Source organism: Anneissia japonica, unplaced genomic scaffold (assembly GCF_011630105.1).
Source record: "Anneissia japonica isolate Jap-2015-1 unplaced genomic scaffold, ASM1163010v1 scaffold1764_len714935_cov166, whole genome shotgun sequence".
NCBI classification, from domain to species: Eukaryota; Metazoa; Echinodermata; class Crinoidea; order Comatulida; family Comatulidae; genus Anneissia; species Anneissia japonica.
Genome location: NW_022757468.1, coordinates 242308 through 250961, shown reverse-complemented (window position 1 = coordinate 250961; position 8654 = coordinate 242308). Strand labels below are relative to the sequence as shown.

At 34.5% G+C, this 8654-nt stretch overlaps 1 protein-coding gene across 4 annotated transcripts in view; it reads right to left on the bottom strand.

The window, feature by feature from the left end:
- LOC117124774 (D-aspartate oxidase-like) overlaps positions 1-3303 on the bottom strand; it is a 26609-nt gene extending 23306 nt beyond the window's left edge. For 2 of the 4 annotated variants that reach the window (XM_033271100.1, XM_033271097.1), the window contains exon 1: positions 3180-3303. The gene's annotated coding sequence lies outside the window, so the exon portion shown is untranslated. Of the gene's footprint in view, positions 1-3090 lie in introns of all 4 variants that reach the window. The other 2 variants (XM_033271103.1, XM_033271102.1) reach the window with 2 other exon arrangements.
- Positions 3304-8654: the final 5351 nt, after the last annotated feature.

Below are 8654 nucleotides of genomic sequence, written 5' to 3'. Positions count from 1 at the left end.
CACCAATCATGCTCAAGTAATTAACAATCACTCATATCACCTTATTTTGCGAGTTATCCCCTCATAATCACCGATCCCCCACTTTACCTTCCTAACAACATCAGCTCCCTTCCATTTCAAGACCCGCCACTGATGCTAGGGGCTGATGGTGATAGGAAAAATTCGCAAGCCTACTACACTACTATACAGAATCAGATTGAGTTCTTTAGTCAAAATACAATGCATGTTATTTCTAATACCGGCACGGTTGTCTTCTCTTCAATTAATTCTTATTCCTCTATTTTAATTTCAATTCAAATAATAATAATTCAAAGTTTCTTCTATACCGGTCATATGTATATATTAAACTCGATTAAGTTTAGGCTTGTAGATGGAATACCCGATCGGCAGTGGAGGTCCCGATTTGTGAGAAGAGCATGCGCACATACTTTTGGAAGCACTGCTTACATTCCAGTGTTAAATTGGCTATTCTGACGCCATCACACGGTTGTCACAATAGCAAATTTAAACGCTGTAAGGGTGACCACTCCTTGGGTATTTACCCAAGATTTTGGGTATTTTGACTCGGTCTTGGGTTCTTGGGTATTCCGTCCAAATCCTTGGGTATATTATTTTTACTAAGAAAATTAAATATTTTTGTCATAGAGGAAGAATTAAGAAGTAACAAAGTATATGTCAGTTCATTCAAGTAAGCAAAACTCAACGAAGTGCACATAACATTGTTAATTGACTGTTAATTGCTATAAACATGGGTTCAGAATTGTTTATTTGTGATTTGCGTTGCCATTGATCTTACCTAATTAATGCATTACATAATAAAACTTGATCACCGATCTACTGATAACACTGGCCGACTGAGGGCGTATTTTTCTATTTGTATTATCACCTCATGAATATTAATTTTAATAATTAACACAAACAATTACAATAAAAATGGTTTATAAATTGAACTAAAAGAGAAACTATACATGCAAAAAACACGGGTTTTTTTTCAAATTTTAATGCATTTTCAGGAAGCTTGGGTAAATTTGGGCAATTTTTGCTGAATCTTCGGTAATTTCGACCCAGTCATTGGGTATATCAAAAATTTGAGTGGTCACGCTGATGCTCTGACTTCCATTGACTCACTGAATAAAGTGATTGGCTGGTATCGAAGACCGGCCATGCGGAAATTCTAAATACGATGCGATAGGCCCGATTGTGCCTTATCCTAGGTACCAAAGTATAGGTCAAACATTGAAAAACGTTGCTATTCCAATGAATAGCATTCCACTCGAAAGATTAGTGTGTGTATATAGAAGATCCTGCCTAAGAAATGCTAAATAAAACGGAGAAACTGTAGTGTACTACAAATTTTTTAAAATTTGTTTTAGCCAGGGCAGGGAGTTGTTATATTGACTATAACAACTCCATGGCCAGGGGCACTGCATACCTTGCTTGTCTTGGCGGTCCGCCACTGTGTTCTGGTGGGTAAAGCCGACCTCCTTAGGACTCAGTGTGAAACAGGAAGTGTAGAAACAGAGACAGTAGCATTCTATATTGAAAACAATGTTCTTTTCCTCTTGCAGTCCCAAAAGTGAAAAGTCATGTAGGCCTATACAGTACATATTCTTTTTTATTCTTCATAATAAAGGCCTAAGACGTCAGGTAGGTATTATATTAAATTAATTGTTAAATCAAATATACTTTTGTAACTGAATTTAATTAAACTATGCAATAAATTTACAGTTTAACTACAGAACATTTCACACATTTACTTTCGCGGCCGGCTAGATTAAAAGGCATCATCATCCTAATCCAAATCGCGGATTGTGTGTGAAATCTGGATGATCCATGTAGGCCTAAATTAAATTGAAATGAATTGTGTAACAATTTCTTCAACAAAATAACAAAATCGGAAGCATAGGAGCCAGAGAGACGAAGTTAATGATGGTAATGTATGAATGGTAGGTAAACACACACGTACACACTTCCATCGCATGTGTTGTACCTATAAACACCTGTCCTTGATCCATCAATCCCTACTAATTATAGACCTATTGTTGTATATTACCCTCTCCAAAATGTTTGAGTTATGCCTACTTCATTTATGTTTTAATGTCGATTTTGATCCATCCCAATTTAGGTTGTACATGGTAAAATCACCACAAAGGCAGCGGCCACTGTGAATGATGTATTTACAGATCGTAACAACCAAGGTTTATTGACTGTATAAAGTATACATAAAAGCGAGAGTATTCCAGTGGATGCGATCTACAACCTCTGAATTTGCCTAGTAACGATAAATTCATCGAGAAAATGGTAATAATTTATGAGAAATAGTCTGTATTTCTCATTTTTTTTATTCTTTTGCGTAAAACTAAAAATCATGCCAATATTTTTCCATGATTTATAATAATTGGAGTAATGTAAATGCATATTTTCTAAAAAAAAAGTCATTTTTAGTGAAATTTTGCCGGGAATGGGGCTTTAAGTGAAATAACACGATCGGTAGAAATATCTTAATCCGTAAAGGCACAGGGCAAGGTGGTCTATCATCTCCTCTTATCTAACATTTTCTACAAAGACCCGGTGAAAGGCCTTCAGAATCTCGATTGTGGTATCATTATTGCAAAATCGAAGTTTAATGTATTCTGCTAGGCAGACGACTAGTTGCTCACTAGCTTAACATCGACTGGGCTTCAGAGCTTATCGTATAGGCCAATAATTATATTGTATCTCATGGTCTTCGTTTTATTCCTACAAAAACCGTATGCACAATCTTTGGCAAATATACATTGATCCAAAAACCAATCTGTTTCTTGAATATAATTGTATCTTGAATATCACCGAGTCTGTTACGCATCGTGGGGTTACACTTAATAGTAATTTTAAAAGTAAATTGCGCATTGATTTTCAACGCATCTGTAACTGTCAAAAGGCCTTTTATTCACTAGAAAGTGCAGGTATGTGTACACAGGGGTCGAGCACCGAAGTTAAGCTTCATGTTTGGAACAGTGTCTTAGTTCCAATTCTTGTATATAGTACTCAGTGTATAAATTCGCCTAACACTGTATATTTGGATAGGATAGGCTTACTGAAATTTCACACCTTTTTCTAAAGTAAAATCTAGTCTCCTTTCAAAGATTCGCCGTTAGGCCATACTGTAGCTGGCCGTAGCTATGCGTCTACTAGCCTACCGTATTTGCGGATGCTTTCTAATGCTTCTTGCTTGGCGAACTGCGCCGACAATAGGCAGGTATATTCAAAGTATGCCAAAACAGGATTCGGTTATGATTGATGTCCATAAGCGGGCTACGTGTGTTTGGAGTCTACTATTTTATTTCGGGTAGCTATGAGGTAAAAATGTATGAGGCGCCAAGTGTAAATTTATTATTTAGCACAATTATTTATATAATAATTCATTATCAGGGGCGGATTTAGGGGCCTGCGACGCCCCCCCTCCTTATATCACAAAAAAAAAAAATCCGCTCCGGGCTAGCCAATTTACTATTCATGTTGCCCGGTTGTCTAGTGAAAAATTAGCAAGAAAAAACATTTTAAGTAAAAAAAAAAAAAAAAAAAAAAAAAACAAAAAAAAAACGGAATTTTTGAGACGATCCCTGCACTGAAGGTATCACAGCCCAAGGTACACTGTAGCTAGTTTTCAATTCTCCATATACAGTAAGTGTTGAATTATTAAGATGATCCCCTAGACATTCACCAACATTACAGGATGGCGTGTAACGTTATCTCTCTCAACAGATGATAGTTTGATCGTTCAATCTGGTAGAACATTTTAATTCAATAAATAGAACTTTTATATTCAATAACTAAATACTGGTGATCTTCAATGCTGTAGTTAGGCTAGCCTAGGCCCTACGTGGGGCGCTAGGGTCTCATCTGGGCTAGGCTAGGCCTACCCTAGCCTAAATAAAGCACGATTTATTGCCATTGGTGTGAGTGACATTCAACAGCTGATTTGCTTAGTTGATTTCTGGGCCCTTTGTTAAATATTAGAATGGTGATTAGAGGTAAGGGGCGTACGCCTCCCCCTCCCTATTTTTTTTTTGCAAAAAAATTACACCCACAGTGTTTAACGGGCTGGCGGATATATAATGTCTGGAGATTTTTGTATGATTGGAAAGAAATGCAAGAAATGAAAGAGGAAAGGAGGATAAGGATGGGAAAGAGAATGTTTATCCAGTCCCCAACCGAGTTAAATTTTCTTGCAATTCACATTGGCGGATCTGGGGGAGGGGTGGGTCCTGACCCCTCCCTTGGCCAACAAAAAAAAAGTCTAGACCTAACTTTTCAGGACCCGTGAGCGGGTAAAAGTAATTAAAACACACTTCAAGTGTCGGGAAAGCTTATTTCCTGCCATCTAGGAATCAAAATTTTCCCGGGGGATAACCCTCGGACCACCCTTTCTTTTTGGGATTTATCGATTCATGGAAAGAAGAATACGCGTGCAACTACTCATTTATTTATGTATGTATACACACATAAAATAAGACATGAGAAACATTTACCTGACCGTTTTCAAGAGGGGAAAACCTTGAATTTTTAAGAACTTAAAAAGTCATTTAAAAGACATTTCAGAAGTCAGGAAAGCTCATCTCCCGCCATCTAGAAATCGAAATTTTTCCGGGGGAACCCGGACCGCCTTTATCTTTGGAGTTCATTGATTAATTGAATCATTTTCAAGGGGGGGGGGGACCCTTGAATTTTAAAGAATTTAAAAGTCATTAAAAGACACCACAGAAGTCGGGAAAGCTCATTTCCCGCCACCTAGGAATCAAAATTTTCCCGGGGAAGAACCATAGGACCCCACTTTCTTTTTGAGAATTTATTGATTCATGGAAACAAAAAATCGTATGCAATTACTCTATTTGTTTATGTATGTAAACACACATAAAATAAGACATGAGAAAATTTTACCTGACCGTTTTCAAGAGGGGAAAACCTTGAATTTTTAAGAACTTAAAAAGTCATTTAAAAGACATTTCAGAAGTTAGGAATGCTAATTTCCCGCATTCTAGAAATCAAAATTTTTCCGGGGTAACCCGGACAGATTTTTGCTTCGGAAGTCATTGATTCATTGAATCATTTTCAAGAGGGGAAAAACCTTGAATGTTAAAGAAATAAAAATTAATTAAAAGGCACCTCATAAGTCGGGAAAGCTTATTTTCCGCCTTCTAAGAATCAACATTTTCCGGAATCTCCTTTCTTTTTTGGATTTATTGATTCATGGAAAAAAATCGTATGCAACTACTCAATTTGTTTAGGTACTGTATGTATACACACATAAGGCCTATCTGCTGTAATAACAATGGGAAAAATTTACCTGATCGTTTTCAAGAGGGGAAAACCTTTAATTTTGAAGAACTTAAATTAAAGTCGCATTTCCTACCATTTAAAAATCAACATTTTGCCTGGGAGAACCTGAACCTCCATTTTCTCTTTGGGTAAGTTCATTTGATTCATCATAATAATTTCAAGAAGGAAAAACTTGAATTTTGAAGAACTTAAAAGTAATTAAAAGACACCTCATTATATATAAATAACGAATTGACTAACTCATTATTTATAAATAACTGCTTTTACATTTCATTATATAAAAATAATAGCTGTCGCAAAACCATTATATGTATATCTTGAACTCATTATATGTAATGAACACGTGATATCGTGTCAAGGTCATTATATCTAAGTAATGATTTTTACTTCCAATATTATATATAAATAACCGAGTGAATATATAAATAAGTCGAGTGCCATTATATAATAAATAATGACATCGTAGGAATGGAGCATGGTTTATAAATAAAATTTGTTATGCAAATTACGAAGTAATAAATATTCACCAATGCTCTAAAAGTTATAATTAGGGCCTATTCACCTATCGAAAATAGCAAAGCAAGGGATACAGCAGATTATTGAATCCAGTTGTGGCGCCAATAATAATAATAATAATAATAATAATAATAATAATAATAATAATAATGGTTCAATTAGACTAATTAAAAATATTTTGCGTTCTGTTATGACAAGTGCTCGTTTGGATAGACTCATGATGCTTGGAATACATAGCGATAGGGGAAGCAACCTCGACCTTGACATCGTGGTTGACAGGTTTCGTGCAAAATTTCCAAAATATAGAATTTCACTTTGAAGAAAGAGGATTTGAAAGTAAATTAGGTTACATTGCAAACTCTTTGTTTCTCGTTTTATTTAAAATGCTTTGGTTTTGGAAGCAGATTTCGACATTAGAAAACATAGCCTACATGAAGCCATATTATAGTAGCTCGATGCCTATCAAATAAGTAATAAAAATTCGCCATAATTCGTCAAATATTCGTGGCTGCGAGGGGGTGACAGTTGAATGACCAACAAAGACAACTGAAGACAAAAGGTCGTCATTAGAAGTTATTTAGTATAACTTTATTGGGAAAATTATTCTCAAAATCGAGTTGCCGTCCCAGGCGTTGTCAGTGACGTCGTATGATTTGTGTGCAATTTTTACAAATTAACCACTAAGTAAAAAATAGTTGAGCCATGTAGTACCTTGCAAATCAACCCAGAAACCCGGTAGTTTGTTGATTGTTTATTAGTAGCGTCCCTTCGCTGCCAAAAATAGTTATTTGGCAGTGGCGTCCCGGTGACATCTCCTTTTCAATGTTAAAAAATAACCAACATAAATTTTAAGTATTAAAGTGCCATTCTCCTACTTTTTCTCATGCAGCCTTAAACATGACGGGGCTCAGGTGAATATAATAATTTTCCTAGTTTTTATGTATGAAATTGCCATTTTCCGGCATCAAAATTCCACAATTTTTAACATTTTCTCACCTCAGCCTCATCCATGATGAGGATATGTGGATATAGTAATTTTTGTTGTTTTTATGTATTAAAGTGCCATTTTCTGGCATCTAAAAGTTTTTACAATTGTTTTACCCCAGCCTCGACCATGGTGGCTGAGATAGATGGATTGGAATTTGCATAAATTTTAAGTATCCGAGTGATGTTTTGGAGCATCTATAAAGTCTCAAATTCTTGCAGTTGACTCATCTGCGCCCCAAAACCATGGTGAGGCTCAGGTAGTTATCGTAAATTTTGTACTATTCAAGTGCTTTTTTGTGCATCCTAACGAGTTTCAACTTCTCAAAATGTTCTCACCTGAGCCCCAACCATAATGGGGATCAGTTGAATATCGTAGTTTTTAGAATAGTAAGTACTTAAATTTCATTTTTCGGGTACCTAATTAATTTATTGGGGATTTTTTTACTCAATTCGTCAAAAACATTATTATTTAATAGGTAATGTAAGAGTTTCGTGGAAGTCCTTTTCGTCGCTCTGTTTTGAATATATATGGTTGAATTTACTTTGTCATGAATTGCGGAAAACATGAATAAAGAAATAAAATGAAAAATGTAAAAAACATGTCTATAATTATGCGTGCAACAACCAGATTATAGAATTTACCAATAGATCAATAACTTTCCAATGATAACCTCATGAACTACATTACTCCACCAAATTTTAGAAACAATAGAAAGTATTGTACAAATAAACGACATCATACTTTTTATGTTAATCATCTAATTATTTTGGCGCACATTCCTATCATTATCAAAATCGAAAGCACAATGAACAGATCATATGCCTAGACAATTTACAAATCGAAAATCGAGAAGCAACCACATTACTTAACGTACCTCACCATATTTCCGAATTAAATAGACAATTTAGAAATATACTAGAGGCCAGATACATTTTCTAACTAACCGTTCATTACATTCTAATTTATCAATGAAAGTAGTCAAAAAAGGATAAAAACTACGAAAATGTCATAAACTATAAATGGCTTTAATATTTTCTGAGCCTTTTCTTTTTCATAGTGTCCAATGGTGACCATACCAAATTGGTGGGACAGAGTGATAAACTAAATATCTTGTTTAATATTTTCTAAGTTAAGGGCACATAGAAAAAAAATATTAGACCATCACTCCAGCCCGCGTCAAAAAATTGGGAAATATTGATGCGGAAATCTCAAAAAAATGTTTCTTTATCTTGGACGCATCATTTTTTCAACAGCATAAAAAACAGTGTAATTTTGTGATTGGAAATACGTTTTCTTTAAAAAACAATAAAAATTAAACCAGTTTCTATACAATATTTACAATATTCTTGCCAAATAAAAACAGTCCCTCCCTCATCTATTAAAAAAGGAGTTGTTCCGATTAAAAAAAAAAAAAAAAAAAAAATTTTTTCCTATGTGCCCTAAATTGGCTATAGTGGGACACAGTGATAAACTATAAATGTCTTGTTTAATATTTTCTAAGTTAATCCTTTTCTTTTTCATTGTGTTGAATGGCTGCTAAGAGCACATAGAAAAATATTATTAGATTATCACTCTTTAAAGAAAAAAAAAACGATGAGGGTGGTCGGTTTTTTTTATTTTTTTATCGGTTTTTAAAAATTTAAAACAATTTAATAATTGTTCTGAAAAAAAAAAATTTCAGAACAATTCGTTGTTGCGCTTTTGTTTTTATTGATGAGGGAGGGACTGTTTATATTTGGCTAGTGATAGTAAATATTGTGTGGGACACAGTGATAAACTATAAATATTTTATTATTATTTTCAAAAATAATCCTATTCTTTTTCATTGTGT